Genomic DNA, 17,498 nt, shown 5'->3' with positions numbered 1-17,498 from the left:
TGAGCCACACTACCTCTCTCCATCTGTCTCCACACCTATACTTCTTAGCTATGACCATTTTGATAATATTGGAAACAAATTTTTAAAAACACAAAAGAAAGGATCCTCGAACAATTACTTAATACTTACAATTTTAAATGATTTGTTACAAAGTGAGTATTTACAAACCGAATCTGCCTTCCTAGGTGTCAGTTTAAACAGTTAAAAAATATAATAGCAAAAAATTCTCACTTACATAATTAACAAAAACATCAACAATAATCTGGAATAAACTCACAATTAATGCCCATGTTGTACATGGAGAAAACTACAGGACTGTACTGAGGGGTAAATAAGAGGTGTGAATGTAGAGACATCAACATATTGCATGGAGGAATACAGTTTTGTAAATATGGAAGTTCTCCTAAAAATAATTCAAATCTTAATAAAAATCCCATGAATACACTTATCTGATTTTTTTTTTAACTTGAACAATATATTTTAGAATTCTTCAGGAATAATAAAGTCATAATAATAGCCAAGAAAGTTTGGGATGGAAGAAAAGAACAAAAAAAAATCGCACTGTCAGATAATAATTAATTTTTACAATATTTAAGATATAGCGCTGGAGTAAGGAAGTAAGATTGACAGAAATAAAGCATGAGCTCAAAAAGAGACTCTAGTGTACATAAGTATTTTATACATGTGGGATTTCAAATCAAAGAGCAAAGTATGAATTCAATAATTGTCCTGGGACAATCAGAGAATCACCTGGAAAGAACAAATTCTATTCCTGTCATAATGACCACAAAAATAATTACAGATAGTGATGTAAATATTAAAATACTAATAACAGCAAATACAATTCTTTGCTCACATTAATTCAACTTCTCCTCACTATAACAAGTACTATTATCATCTCCATCTTAGACATTAAATAAACCTACATAAGAGATTTATACCATTATAAGAAAGTATTTCTAAGAATAATAACAAAGATAAAACACAAAAGGAAGACATTTACTATCTTAAGAATATTTTGAGCCACAACAAAAATAAACCTACTGAACAAAATGAAACGAAAGAAATGACAAGGAAAAACTCTGTGATAGATGTTGATGAAGACAAGGGATTAATGTTCATAACATACAAAGAGCTATCACAAAGCAAAAAGAAGCTTCCTCACTTAAATTTGTGCAAAGGACAAAATGGATCATTCACTTTTCAAAAGTCAGATGGTTAATCAGTAAAAAATTCTCAATACCTCACTGGTCATCAAATGCAAACTAAAACAATGAAAAAGCATTTTGCTCATCTTATTGGTAAATATTTTTAAAAGATATTGTAGCTAGTGTCCATCTGTGGGAGAAAAAACTGTGAGCGACCTTTTTGGAGGATGACATGTCAATGGATATGTAAACTCTGAAAAACGTGTGTACACACTGATTCAACCCCACTTCTAGGAATCGTTTCGTTTAGAAAAAAAATCAGTTCAAATAGATATACTGTTTACACTGGTGGGAAGAAAAGCTGAAGTGAAATCATATCCAGCGATAGAGAATTGGTTACGTAAGTAATTCTACATTTCTCATTCCACACTGGAGAAGGAATTTCTAGTCACTTGAAAGTAGCCTGTGATGAAAGTAAATGTCACATCCAGGGACTAAATTTCCAGAAGACTTAACTAAAGGCATGCTCATACAAGATCACAGGAATGTCTGTTAAAGAAAGATGCCAGTCAAACATCCTTTCTGACAGTGGAAAATGGAGAAAAGTTAAGTGTCCACCATCAAGACAATAATGCGGTAAATCACGGTGAGCTGTGGGCACTGAGGGGGCCAGCGTTTCCCCGTGGCCCAGGGCCTTGTCCACATCACTCTCCCACCAAATGTGTCCTTGCACAAGAGACCACACCTGCACATCAGGAGACCACTCCACTCTATCTGAACGGACCGGGTGAGTCTGGAGTGGGAGGACGTCTATGATATACCCCTGAGTGAATAAAGCGAGCTGCAGAAAACATATAGTATGGCCTTATTTTTCAAAAAAGAATATATACACACATATACATAGATTTCTCATATGTATGTATGTATGGGTATATATATATGTCATAGGCATAAAGGTCATGAAATATATACACCACATTGGCAACAGCTTTTACACTCAGGAAATAAGGGGAAGGGAGGTAGGGCTCTTTCGGTACCACCACAGTTCTCTTTTCAGTATTTCAGTTAAGTACACTTGGAATTTAAAAGTTTATTTAAGCCCGAAGTAAAATGGACGATGCCTCCACAAGACATAATGCTATACTGGTCATTAAAAATCATGCCAGGGGAGATAGAATATTGTAGAAAAACATGTAATAAGCCGAATGGAAAATGGAGGTCTCCACACAGTAAACAGGCACACAGTGCTCACTGGTTTTTATGACAGAGCTGATACACACTGATGAAAAGAACAGAAAGTAGATGTTAAAGTGTTAATTATTATTTCTGACTAGTGGGACCTGGATAGCCGTTTTTGTCCCTTTTTTCAGACTTATTTCATTAAATATACATTATTTTTCATCTGAAAAAAGCATTTTTAGATGTGTAGTACCACACATTGGAGAATAATACACGAGTACTTACAGAAAAAAATAACTAGGAGACACGGCAGCAGCGCCACACAATGTAGAACGGGCAATCCTGATTAACACCGCGCAGTTACATAAGGACCCACAAAGTGAGAGCACCTGCTGTAACAGGGCGCGGCACCCTTCTATTTGTCACCTGTGTCTTCAGGGCTGAGGCAGTTCTGAGCATGGCCAGTGTCAGTGTTGGTGTCTGGATGGATGCCACTGGATGTGAGGGCACCTGCAAGCCGAGAGGAAGAACAGAAATCATCCTCTACTTTTTCTGTCTTGTTTCTCTGTTACTTTTAAAGAGAGGCATAAATAAGATAAACTAAATCTTCCCTACTGAAATTTCAGTAATGAAACCGTTTTCAAAGTGTTCACAACTTATATTCTGACTATAACTGTCTTTTCAACAAAGCATCATATTTATTAAATGTTAATTAACACAGTTAATTAACTACCTGTTAAAACCTATTAAAGAACATGAAATGCACTACGTGAAAGCACCACGCCTGCAGTAACTACCTTAGCTGTCTTCACGGCAGTGCAGTCAGCCCCCACCATCCCGTAGCCCTGAGCTCCTGATGCTGGTAAGAGAACACGCTGCCGCCTCAGATGGAGAGAAACGGTGAAAGTGTTTTCTGAAATCTACAGCACTGACAAAACATAACTGACAAATCCCAGGCTCCTTTGAGGCTGTCATTTTATGTTTCTGACCAACAACCGTCAATGAGCAGAACCACCCCATTTCCGAGCCATGGGACTCACGTGGGAAGCAGTTTTGGAGAAATTTCCAGGTATAGAATGTAACCAACTATACATAGAACTCTGAAAAAATAAAAGATTCAATACCCTGATTTTGGAAGACACTCAAAATATTCTCCTAAGCCTTAGTAGCTGGAAAGGCTGGGCTTATCCTAAGCCACTTATTTATTTCACAGCCAGTGAGCATCTCCCACCAACCCTATTTCCCTGTGTCTGCTGGGGGCCTCAGGCAAACTCTTGCTGTCGATCATATAAGTCACAGGGCAGACGCGTGTGTCTCACGCCTGCAATCCTAACACAGGCCCACCTCCTAGCCTCACAGTTTGAACTTAGCCCCATTTTCTAACCTGTTTATTTGGTATCTGTTCTTCTGTAAGCTGCCCGAAATGCTTTTTGGAACAAGTCAGAAGAATGAGTGGGTAGATAAATGGACAGATGGGCAGGTGAGAGATGGGCAGACCGAAAGAGAGACTCCAAGAAAAGGGGAACAAAGAAAATTTCCTGTGCAAAACCCTCTTCTAGTCAGGGAAGAAAACCACCAAGGAGAAGAGTGAAGAGGCAGGTAGGTTAGGACTGTTTCCTGGATTCCATGAAAAGTCACACCAAGAGATGAGAGGGTAGAACTATAAATAATAAAAGGAAAAAAGCACACATGCTTGAAAAATATATCTACAATATGTACTTTCTAAAGAATAGATTCAAATCAGTAGGGCCCAATACCACAATCCTTGGGTATTTACAGAAATGAGAATCCCATCTCCAAACCACAAGGCATCCCTTTGGAGCACTGAGAGTCTACACGGGGCAGTCATAAAGCCATCACCGCAAAATTTATGCTATCCTGCACTTACGAGGAATGAGCAGTTGTGCACGCGTGACAGTTACACCGCACAGCACCTCTACGGGGGAGGGAAGCCTAGCGAGCCCCATCTCTGCAGGACAGAAAACCAGTCCTGGAGAGCCTAAGCCAACCTACCAGTTCTCCATCTCACAGGACTGGTCACTCCAGAGCAGGACTCGAACTCAGACACACGTCTGTAAGCACGATATTATCATGCATTGTGTGATTTTTGTGTGTATAATACATTTGTTTCTGGCATGAAAGGATATTTAATAAATAATTGATTGTCTTGTCTATCTCATTAGCTCACAATCAATCTTCATACTGTTGAATTGTACTCTTTTCCTCTGGAGAACAGAACGGAAAGAGCGGGGGTCAGAATGAGGTGGAGCTCCATTCTTTATCTGGTATCTCATCTCATCCAAGTCTCCAACCAGGGAGAAGGAGCCAATGTTCTCTTAATCTTTTAAAGAGAGGGCTCCACTGATGATGACTTACTCAACCCAAAAACCAAGGCTTGGGGAAGGGCACATGTAGCAACCAGAGCAGTATCAGATGTAGGAAAGTGAAAAGAGCTCACGGGAGGGCTCAGGGGGTCAGCCTGATTTAACTTCAATCGATAAAATATACCACACTGTAAAAATACTAGCATGCAATAGATTTGTACTTTCTTGACAAGTTTCCACAGCCCACATGTAACATTATCGTGAACCAGTGAAAGGAAGAGTCTACAGATAGGGAAAATCAATGCCACAGGCAGGCTGAAACCCAGGCTGGAGTTTAGGAAGAGAAAGGGCATAGTTAAGAATTGGGGAAAGGCTGGAGGAAAAAATCACAAGGACTCTCAAGCATCATCCTACAATCATATAATCATTCATTCAAGAGAGAGTTACTGAGGTCCTATTTTGTGCAAGATTGTACACAAGGCAAAGCAAGAGCGCAGCGACCATGTTGGCAGCAACGGGAGGGGCTAAAATACACTTCTGATCCCGGTACCTTGCACACTTGTCCTCAGTATAAAGGCAAAGAAAAAAAGTAAAATAATATTCTGTAAACTCAAAGCATTGCTGAAAAAAAATTAAAGAAGACCTAAATACCTGGACAGACACTCCACGTACAATCCTGGATCAGAAGACAGTGCTCTTGGAATGGCAGTGCTCCCCAGAGTGATCCGTAAATTCTACATGGTCTCGATCACAATCCCAGCGGGCTCCTCTGCAAAAACTGATTAGCTGCTGTTATAATTCATATGGGAATTCGAGGGTCTCAGTAACCAAAACGAACTTGAAAAAGAAGAACAACATGAGAGGACTTGTAATTCTCAATTTGAAATTTTACAACTGTATCTCTAGGTGAGATTAGAGGCCATTTTTAAGTTAGTACTGTGTTTATCCTTATTTTCTAAATTCTCTAGAATGAATATAATTGTTATAATAAGGAAAATAAAAAGTAAGGTATCTTTTAAAACATGCACACCGATTCATTCATTGGAAAAAATGTATTTTAACTATAAAGAGGTAAACAAATATCTAGTGAAAAAGGACTACTTAAAAACAAGAGTGCATTTACATTTTTAAGAAATTGAAAACTGAAAAGCACAAACACATCAAGTTTCTAGGGAGACAAATACAACATATTAACACTTATTTTCAAAAATTCTAATTCAACAATGAAAACTCAAGAAATGGAAAATCGCGATTGACAGCCAAATGCAAACACATGGAGAGCAAAGGCCTAGAAATCACAGTTCCTTTAACTCTGCTACTACCTCAGTAGGGGAGGAAATTCCTCACTGAGGAGACAGTGGAATCCCATGCATAAGACAGGATACACAGTACAAACTGCGCTAGAATCTGGGGTGACTTTCTTAGAAGAATTCTAAAGTTAGAACATTGCTGAAAAACTATAAATACACTGACAGACAGATTAAAACACACAGTCATATATATTATATAGAAACATATGAAGTCTGCTCCCATGTTACATAGAAATACAAACATATTTGTTCATTTATGGGCACTGATTACTTTTTCCCAGGTAGAATATTTCAACTAAAACAAATAATCAATAATACACCCCTCTTGTCAAATCTAGTGATAAGTTACTCTGCTATGTAATCATAATATGCCTAAGATAGATCTAAAATAAGTGAAAAAGATCTTTGTATGGTTTCTTGAACTCTTCTCAACATTCCAAACTTAATTTTAAAATAGATCTGAGCAGTATTTCTATATTATTTTTTCCCTCGTGAAATGACCAATACAGTCTGTTGTCAAAATTCTGTCCTTACAATGATTCACGAACACCGTATCCTCACAAAACTGCTGGACAGCAAGTCACTATCCAGACACTGTGACCAAACAAACGAAACACAAGGAAGACAGTGACCCTATTCTGGAGGGCTTACCGTCTGCGTCAACACCGGGGTTTTAATTTGATTGGTTTGATTGGGTAGCAAAATAAAATCAATCAATTATTTTCTTCTCTGAGCATTCTGTAAGTCATGACTCTTTTCAGTGTCATGAGCAGGAAAGACTTAAGCATGACTTGATTAGGTCAAATAGCAACAATCATCACCGGAGAGTGTGTAATAAAGAAGTTAACTGATAGCAATTCTTCTGCCTACATGAGACCTAAAATAAACCTACACTGATATCCGAAAGGAAAATGAGGAGATGAGGTTCCCAATGAGAAAACAAACAAACAAGAAACCAAAAAATGAAAGACTTTTTCATTAACGATTCCAGGCAGTAGTGGAGCATGGTGGTGAATAGCACAGATGCTTGGGGACAATCATGAGGCTCTGAACTCCCACAGCACTGGGTAGCTTTGACACTCATAACTCAGTGAAATTTTCTGCATCTCAGCCTCCTATCCATAGACTGGGTATAACAACAGCACCCGTCTCCTAGGACGGTTCTAGAAATTAAGATATTTTATATGTAAATTTTAAATAAAATACCTCAGATTTTAAATATTGCCCCAAAAGCACAAGGAAAAAAGAAAACAGAGATAAATTTGAGTTCATCAAATTTAAAACTTTGCTTCAAAGGAAACCATCCAGAAAGTGAAAAAAACAACACTCAGGAGAAAATATTTTCAAATAATTTATCTGATTAGGAATTTGTATCTCCAAATAAAAAAGAGCTACTACAATTCAACAAAAAAGACAACTAAATTAAAAAATGAATAAAGGATCCGAAACGGTATTTTTAAAGGAAAATATACAAATGGCCAATAAGCACAATGAAACGATGTTCAAAATCATTAGCTGTAAGGGAAATCATGTCAAAACTACTAGGAGAAACCGCTTCACACTCACTACATTAGGTTATAATTAAAAAAAGAATAACAAGAACTAATGAGGACACACAGGAATCAGAGATAGCAGCCCTTGCTGGTGAGATGTAACGCTGTGTGGCTACTTTGGAAAACAGCCTGGCAGGACCTCAGAGAGTTGAACAGTTGGTTTCTGAATGACCCAGCAATTCTACTCTGTGGGCACACACGTAAGAGAACTGAAAACAAATGTCCACATAAAAACTCCTACAGGAATGTTCACGGTGCCATTATTCATCACAGCCAAAAAGAAGAAACAACCAAAATGCCTATCACCTGATGAATGGGTAAACAGGGGCCCAGCCATACAGTGGAATATTATTCAGCAGTAGCAAAGCGTGGAGTACTGACTCAGGCAACAACATGGACAAACATTGAAAACGTTACTCAGTTTGAAAGAAGTCAGTCACAATAGACGGTTCCATTTACATGAATTGACTCGATTTACATGAAATGTTCAGCACAGGCAAATCCACAGAGAGAGAAGAGTGGCTCCCTGGGGCTGGGGGAGGATGGGGAAGATGGGAATGAGTGCTTATGCATATGGGGTTTCCTGTTAGGAGGATGAAAATATTCTAAGATTGACTGGGATGCACAATTCTTGGCATAGAGTAAAAACCGGTGTAAATATTAATGGGTGAATTGTATTAAAACTGTTAAGAACAAAAGCACCTCGGGCCATTACCTTCCCATAGTAGATGCAAATTCCTAACTTTTATTACAGGAAGAAGAAACTGCCCTCAGCATGAAAGCAGGAGATCAGCAAATGTGAGTTAACCGAAATTGGACAAGAGCAGTTCACTTGAAACAGTTGCTGAGTGTATACGAAATATTCAGAATGAAGAAAATCAGTTTGACATCAAGATGAAGCATTCTGCTTCAAATGCAGATCAAGGATTCGGCAAGCCCACCTGCTAGAAATAACCAGAGAAGAAACCTGGTTCTTAAAACAAGCACCACATCCAACAAGGAAATGGTGGTGAGGAAAGCAGTCAGCCAAAAAACTGGAACAGTTGGCTACAAATAATTTCTCCACTGAAATTTCAAAAATAAAATGAAAGTGATGCAATGCTGCGCTGCCCTCACGTGAATGGGCTTCCTCCGGTGCTCGACAGTTCTGTAACCCCGAATGAGAGACTCAGGAGAATCAGCATGGCTCCTGGGAGTCCCCAGGTGACTGCCCACCAGCACGCTGACCACCATCACATCTGCCAGGGTTGAAATGCAGAGAAGAGACCAACTTCTGAAAGGCACAGGAAATGTTGGCAAGGGAAAAAATGGCTGCAGTCAGTCCTGGGACAGAGGCCCTGACAGCAGAGGCCAGAAGGCTGCAGGTGAACTGGAGTGGCCCTGGGGAAGGAAGGGACCACAAGGGAGCAGATCTCAATTCTCTTCTCTCTCTCCCTTGGGTAGGAGAGATAAAGCCTGCATCATTCTCACCTGGAATTGTGGGTTATGGCTGGCAGAAGTCGTACCGACACGGAATGATTATTCAAGACTCTGTGGGAAAAGTCCAGAAAAAGAGAAGGAGTAGGGAGCCAACTCCACGAGCCTCTCAAATGCTCCTATGTTTACTGTGTATAACGAAAGGAAAAAGTCATTAACAGTTGTGTGATAGTAAGTAGGAACTTGAGGAAAGACGGGAGGAGACAGAGATTGTAGAATCCACAATGAGTACAAAGGCTTAGTGTATCTTTAGGGAAGTCATGGGGTGAGGGGAATAAGATACATTCTTTAGATATGTGAATTACAAAGCAGACCACGAGACGAGCCAGGTCCTTGTTTTGGGGATAATAGACTATCTAAAAGCACACAAGCCCAGCTTTTATAGCTGAGGGCCTGGGTCCTTGCTTTGAAATGAGCAGAGTGCTATCTAAAGCATCAACAATGCAAGCAAAGCATTGTCTCTGCTTTTTAAGGCAAGGAGACAGGAGTGAGGATGCACAGGCTCCTGCTTGCAAAGCAGTTACTAAGCACATATTTTTCTTCTGAACATTGACAGGCGGCTGGGATCTGTTACAATTTGTTAACCTAATCTTGGGCTCCCACATGTAACCATTATGGAACCATTATGGAGGACACCCTAGGATAACAAATCCTAGCCCTGGGTCTTTTCCTGCCACCTTCAGACACTCTAGCAGGATCTAGACACATCCCTGACTAACGATCCCACAGAACCACCCAGACTCTTAACTCCTGGCGCTTGAAACTTAATTTTAGCTCTACACAACTTAACAAAGAATAGTTTCAGAAATAGAAGATATTACATTCTTTTATATCTCATCATATGAAGTAATTTTTCTGATTGCTCTAAGCTGCTTCTAATTGGCAAAGCACCTAATTCTGCAGGTGAATTCAGTACTTTCCATTGGGCATAACTTGCCAGTTTGGGCTCGCTGAATTCTATTGGTCAAATACTGATACACTTAATTGATTTCATTGTTCATCAGTTTCAGCCGGGAGGAGAGGGAGTGTCACTCTGTTCCTCAGCCCACCCTCAACTCTTTTCTCATCAGCAACTCAGGCCTCCTGAAAATAAAACAAAGAATTTGTTTCCCTTCTACGCTTTCCACAAACCCAACAGGAAACATCAGCCTGGAGAAAGAATTCAACAAAAATGTTCAAACAAAAATCTATAAAACCTGAAGCAACTCCATCTCTGAATCATGATACACAATGACATGAAAGTAAGAGTGTCAAGCACAAAGCATGCGTGAGCCTGACCACCTCATTTCTATTCTTCAAAGGAAGGAAGGTTTTCATATTTTTTATTATCACTCTTTCTCATTGCTTCTGATTAAGCCAAAAATTAGTTTATGAAATAATTAAGCACTGCAATAACAGATTTTTGTTGTATCAATTATAGAAGGCATTCAGAGGGGATAGGAAAACCCACCTTTGTAAAAAATGTAAAATTCCTTCCCCTGTTAAAAACACGTATACAAAATGCAACAGAGAATTCAAATTCTTGCGGAGAGGAGCAAAGCCACAGAATCAAAGCAAAGTCATTACTATGAGTCAATTCAAAATTCACTAGACAAGCATGCTCAAAGCATTCAAAGAATTTTAAAGGCACACTGCAAACCATTCACTTAATGATCTGCAGGCTAGAGGAAGAATTTCCCTCTTTAACAGACAACATAAATCAAAAGGGTGCCCCTCCAAACAAAGACAAAAGATCAATCAGGTTTTTAACAGTTCTGATAAATCAGCATGTTCTAAAGAACAAAATTCAGAAATTTTAAACATTCATTCACACCACAATGAAACAAGCACTTAAAAAAAAAGAAAAAAACCCCAAAGAAACTAAGCACATTGATCATGCACTTGGATCAATGAGAACGTCTTTTACCCTTCGAACAAAGAACAGGCTATAGCCTTTTACTTGAAAATTAACACTACTTTAAAGATAACTCCTAAAACGGATTTCATCATTCATGTTGCCTTGAAAACTCTGAGGCACTTGTATCTGATCAGAAAAGCAATTCTGAGTAATAGTATGTTACAATTCAGCGCCAGTTTGCTTTAGAAGAAAAAAGAAAAGCTACTGTTCCTCAAATCCTGCACAGACTGAGAAGTGCCTCCCGGCCTCTTTCTCCTCCCGTTTTCTAAGCTCATGCTCCCCAACACTTCTGAAACAAGTATGACAACCTCTTATTTCCAAAATGCCAAATGACAAAAGAATATCAATTTATTTGTGTAAATATATGCCTACATCTTGAACTGGAGGAGGAAGGTATCAGAGGGCTACATGGAACTTATTTGTACCTTCCTGAAATCACACACAAACACGTTCACACAGACACAAACACATACACACTGAATTACTGAGCACTTCACAAGCTTAGGAATTCCAACTTCTAGAAGATAACTTTGCAGTTAGTTTAAAATACAAAACTGTCAAGTTTTGAAAGACTTGATCATCTGCTAAATCATCCAAATATCAACGAGACCCAATTTGCCTTCTCTGTAGAATGTAATTTCCCATGATGTCAAAGCAGACCCTAAGAAGTACTGGATCCAAGACTCGTGTTTATCACTAGCTATTATCGTTTTTAAACAAGTAAACAGATTCAGAAATGTATGTCCCAACATTTATTCTTATTGAAATAGCATATGTATTCAATTGTCTATACAGAAAATAGGTCCCATGATGGTGTTTAAGAGCTATTTTGTGTATTGCAATATTTATTTTTAAGTGAAGACAAGGAGGGTGGGTATTACTCAGTTGTAGAGCACTTGCTTACCATGCACAATGTGCTGGCTTCAATCCCCAGTAATCACCCCCCCCAAAAAGTGCTTATTTAAAAATAAGAAAAAAGTTATAAAAAAATGCAGACTAAAAACCACTGCAATGTAGAAGCCAGAACTATAAAAAAAACATGTGTTTCTATCAAATACTGACTATATGTCAAACACAGGGACAACCACAAATCACCCCTGACAACCATCACGTGTGGTTCTCAGCAACCCTTCTAAGTAGACACGGATGAGAAGCCCAGCACTGCGGATGAGGAGACGGAGCTCGGAGGAGCCGGGGACGCTGACCGTCCTGCTCCCCGTGACACCACGTCAGCCCAGGACAATTGCTGACAGAGCTGCAGTGAGGGGACATGCAGCTGCGTGGAAACTTCGGGAGCTGGGAGTCCCAGAAAACACGAAAAATTGTTCAGTGAAAAACCAGCTCAAATATATTACACTGTGTCACATTCTTTAAACAGGGAACATGACTGAGACATTTTTGATGCCTCCGTGTCCTTTATGCCATCATCAGTTATTTGCCCTCACAGCATGAACAGTGATGATCTGGACCCCATATGAAGTGCACTCAGATGGCAGAGCTTTTAAAGCTGTTTTATGAAGTTTGTAAGACTCTGTCTATGCCTCACACAGGCGGTCATCCATCACTTCTCACCGGTGTGGACGTACCACCTGAAATCACTCCTTTCTTCTTTTTAAAATCCCTTCATCTAATCCAGACTTTTCAACAGCAAAGAATCAGCTCAACCACAGACAGTGAACAGCTTTTCACCAAATGGACTCGAACAGCCCATCGGACTACCTGGAAGCCCTTTTCTTTTATTAAACCCACTTCTGGGTATTTCATCATTTTCTGATTGGTGGACTTGGCCGCTGACTGGCCTACTCAGAGAGCTCCCAGCCTCACATCCGGGGATGGGAGAGGGCCCTGCTCTTGGGAGAAATCAGTGAGGAAGGCGGACATCCTCCAGTCAGGACTGCACGTGTAGAAGTGCCACAACGTGCTCAGAAATTATACCGTCAGCACCCCTGGGCTCCCATGGACTGGTTTCACATTAACCAAACTCACGAGACACTGATGCAAGAAAACCAGAAACTTAACTTATTAATGTAACAGAATATGTGAAACTATGAACCAGACTGAAATATCTGAGTTCAACCATGAGTACAGTTTCTCCTCCACGGCCTAATCCCGGGCAGGCAGTAACATGGCAAACATGGACAGAAGCAAAGCAGGAAGGGTTTCTAGATTAACTCAATGGACTAAATTTCTGTTATACCAACAGATCTACTGCCTGGAAAACAATTAACGCTAATCACGGTGCACTCTTCGTGGACAGTGGCTGAGACACGACTGTGAGCACCTGTGTAACTCTCCTTTCCCTGTCCTTATTGGGCAAACTGATGCACAGAGGTACAGAGATCCAGGGATGCAGATACCTATAAACACCAAAAGCCCATTTCTGGGAGCCTCAAAACCAGACAGCCAGGGTTTAAATACCAGCTCTGCCACTTACTAGCTCTGTGACCTTGGCCAACTTACCCTCTGTGTGCCTCAGTTTCCACACTGTAAAACTGGGATAAAAATCAAACATTCCTTACTCGATTGTTGAGAAGATTGAAGGATTCATTTCTGTAAAACTCTCAGAAAAGAATGTAGCACATTATTGGTGCTCAACAAATGTCAACTTAATATTAAAGTGATTTAAAAGTCTCCTTTCTAATCATCTTCTGTGTTTCCTGGCTAGACTAAGTCCCAAAGAAAATCCTTATTTCTCCTTGTATAAACTCTTGGGGAGCACCCTTCTGTTCCATACCACCACCTGTTTAAACTGAGGGAGGGGATGCCTCCTCCCCACTCCTCTTGGCCACGGAGAGTGCCTCTCCACACCACAGACCCATGGCCCACAGCTAGCCTTTATCATACTAACAGAGTGGGGTGTGAGTCCGGAGAGACAAGCAGGGAATGTGAAACCGTTCCTTTCCTTCCAGTGCTGGCCACACTTGGGAAGCACCCTGGATGCTCAGCTCCATGGCAGGACAGCCCTGTGCATGATGGGGCAGGTCCTCTCAAGGGAAGGCTCGCTGTGGCCCAGTGTTACCTGGGACAGGGTGAGTCTCTACTTCTGGGACACAGTATAATGACACGCATTTTCCCACAGCCCTGAAGTTCATGGAGAACGTGGCTTCATCAGTAAAAATGAAGACATATATCGCCTGCTTACTCTTTTCTTTCATCTCTCAGTTGGCTGCTGGAGACAACATGTGTATAAGTATTCGATCCCATTAAGCCCCAACATATATGAAGTAACAAAAAATTCTGTGGCTTCACGTTGGTTCAGGGCGACTGTGTAAAAGTTCTGACTTTGCTGATGCTAAATTATGGGTATAGGAACTATCGAACCTCCTCAAATATCTTTCATCATAAAACCAGCTTTCCTTATTTTCCTGTTTCTTAGTAATTGCCAAAGACTATCAAAAGATGGCTTCTCACAAAACAGTAGCTAAAGTTTATGAGCCCTCTTGACATACCCACTGTGGTAAACACTTTACATAATTTCTAATTCTCACAATTCTACAAAGCAGATATGAGCATCCCCATCTCACAGACGAGGTAAATCTCAGAACGAACTGACTTAGGCTCACGTGGCTCAGTGGCAGCGTGTGCACGCAAACACAAGTCAAAAAACTACACCCCTTCCTATATGTACCAAATCTCCTACCACTAATTAACACACAGCAGCGGGGTCAATACTCAGGGAACCCAGTACAATGTTCAGCTTTAAGGTGCTCCAGAGCCCGCTTCTAGCTGTTTTAAAATTTCCCGGCTCACTGGTTTCTAGCACTGGAAGAAAAGTCCGATTTTGCCATTGTTTGCACAGCAAGTCTGAGATGTTCACAGCGAGATGACAGAATAAAACTAAGATATAAGCAGAACAATTTTTACAGGTAGACAGACATAATGTAGACTGTGCTATTCTGAAGCATTAAGCAAAGAAATCAAAATAAAACAACGTTGTTTAAGCTTTCTTTAACAAATAGGAAAATTAAGAAGGTAAGAAGGTGCAACAAGCGCCACCTATGGCTAAAAAGACCTTCCAGGTTGCCGGGAAACATGCAACACAAAATTGCCTGTAGGATCAGAAACGAGAATCAGATAACTAAAAGCTTCTGTAGCACATACTGCACTTTGCTTCAGGGTAAGGGAGGGGTATTCAATATTTAATCTGATATTGCTAATACTCCTGAATATAAACAAAAGACATAGGCTTATGGAAACTCATCTTAGAGGAGGAAAGAAACCAGTCCAGCCTCTTCAGTTTATAGGAGGGGAGACTGAGACCTGGGATATGTCCTCCTGGCAATCGGCAGCAAAGCTCTCCTAGGCCTCATGTCTTGCACTGTAGCAAATACCAACAGATCTTTACTAGGCCTATATTCATAAAAGTAACGTCTGTATTTTTCCAACAGTAGGTAATCTAAGTATCTTGCAAAATACTTCTCAAAGAGCCAGGAAATCGTAAAAGTTTGTTGAAATACAAAAACATTTATTTACATATTAAAACAGCATGTGATTTATTCTATTAAAAAAGTTACATGTCAAATCAATGTTTTGATATTTTAAACCTGTTAAAAGTGCAAGAAAAAAAATCAAAATTTTCTTTAATCACAAAAGAGAGAAGATTATTCCCTGAAAATGATAAATGTGAATTTTTTTAAACTTAATGGATCTGGTCAGAATCCACGAATTTAAATGTCTGAGTGGATGTTACACGGTAACATGAATTCTGAGTTGTAACAATACACATTCTGTGTAAATAATCTTCAAGGTCGTCTGCTTAAGGCAATTTAAATAATCCCTGTCTCAATAGAATGATACAGATTTCATTAAAACTTCATAGTGCACTAAAAAAAATAAATGAATCCTTGTTACTTTAAGCCATATTCATATATATCATATATATACATATTGAATATGCATCAGAAATAAGCCACCCCCTTTAGTATTCAGAGTTGATCCTTCTAAAATACCTGTCATTGTGACAGCACATTTTTATTAAGCACCTTTTGGGTGCTTTGTATACAAGGCGTCTAAATCTCACAGACAAGGAAAACGATATTACTCAAATTTCACAAATGAGGAAATGTACTTAAGCCATAAAAACAACTTACCTATTCATCATCAGGAAAGAAAAGAGTAATGATTTTACTTACAATATTCACTGACAATCTTTTCTTCCATACTAAGACTACATAAAACCAATTCAGTCTTTCTAAGTATTTCTGTCAATAAGGGCCACTAGAGAAAAGCAAGTAACATCACTAGCAATGGTTGGACTTTCAAAGCCCACTTCTCTTTTGCACTATAATTATTTTTAATGTTTTGTTTGTAGTGCTCACAGAGCACTAAAATTAAAAAAAAATTAACTTTTTAAGTCATTACATGAGAATAAAACTTTTGTAAAAATGTACAATTTTAATTTATGCCACTCTGTCTCACATTCTCACTGGTGTCTCTCCTTTGAAGTCCTCATCAGGCTGAGATCACTAAAATTGGCCATTTATGGAGTCACAGGAGTTCGGGAAACCACTCAACGGGAGGCTGATTAGAGGAGCAATTAAAAATGCATTCTGTGCAGCCAGGTTTCCAGCACTGAGCAAGCCACTGCCAGCTGTGTGTAATTTGGGACAAGGTGCTCCATCTCTCAATCCCTCAGCTGCAAAAAAGGAGACACTGATACCTACCCTCAAACACCTGCTATGAAGTAAAACATGAGGAAAGCATTTTAGCCTTAGGCAGGTGTCCATTCAGAGCGAGTTTGGTCATTATGATGATGAGGATGGGTGTTAATAAATTAAGCTAGACCAGAAAGTAGAAATCACCATAAAGGAGAAACATTTAAATCAATGAGCATTTTCTTTTGGATGGATTGCAGAATATTCTATTGATTTTTTTAATAAACCAAGATTTGTCCATTAATAATAGATATACAGGTTCATGGACAAGTCTCCAGAAAAAGAATTAGAGGCCTCTAACCTCTGAATACTAAGAAAGTAAAGTTTAAAAAGAATTCTGGGGGAGATTATACCTCATTTGGGAGAGTATGTGCTTAGCATGTATGCGGCCCTCAGTTCAGTCCCCAGTAACTCCATTTAAAAACTTTTTTTTTAAGAAATGGAGAATTAAAGCAAACAGATGGAGGAATGCAGAATTGTTTTAGAGACTCAACTCAGAATTCTGATGGGGAATAAAACATCCATTTCTCAGAGGAAATCTTGAAAACTATGTAAACTGGATCTGAGATGTCTAGTCTTTTAACATTATTGAAGAATTCATATTACCAAGTCTTAAAACTACCTGATAACCCACAGTGGTGATAGTGATCATAACAGCTGCCAACACGGATCGAGCTCCGGCTAGGAATGCTCTGTTCTGACATCTCTGCCCCTGAGGCCTCACCAGGCTGAGAGCACTAACTTCGGACATTCATGAGCATCTCGTGTAAGTCCTCAATTTGTGCTTCTCACTCCCCCCTCACCAGGCCCTCTGAGGGAAGCACTGTTATCATCTTCCCCACCCGCAGTTAAGGCCACTAAGGCACAGAGACTAAACCCGATCCAGGTCACACTGGCATTAAAGGACGTGTGTATTTCTGCTGTTTTACTTTTTACAAAGGAATCTGAGATATCAAT

At 39.6% G+C, this 17,498-nt stretch overlaps 1 long non-coding RNA gene across 1 annotated transcript in view; it reads right to left on the bottom strand.

Annotated features, from left to right (window-relative positions):
- The window catches only part of LOC141578404 (uncharacterized), a 38,489-nt gene that overhangs the window by 6,189 nt on the left and 14,802 nt on the right, over positions 1 to 17,498 (bottom strand). Inside the window, exons 4-5 of the long non-coding RNA XR_012508786.1 lie at positions 5,303 to 5,488; positions 2,754 to 2,837 (exon numbers count right to left, since the gene is read on the bottom strand). This is a non-coding gene — a long non-coding RNA (uncharacterized LOC141578404). The remainder of the gene's footprint in view (positions 1 to 2,753; positions 2,838 to 5,302; positions 5,489 to 17,498) is intronic.

This window comes from Camelus bactrianus, chromosome 8 (genome assembly GCF_048773025.1).
Source record: "Camelus bactrianus isolate YW-2024 breed Bactrian camel chromosome 8, ASM4877302v1, whole genome shotgun sequence".
Classification (NCBI taxonomy): domain Eukaryota; kingdom Metazoa; phylum Chordata; class Mammalia; order Artiodactyla; family Camelidae; genus Camelus; species Camelus bactrianus.
The sequence above is the reverse complement of the archived record's forward strand: the minus strand, read 5'-3'. Positions and strand labels throughout refer to the sequence as shown.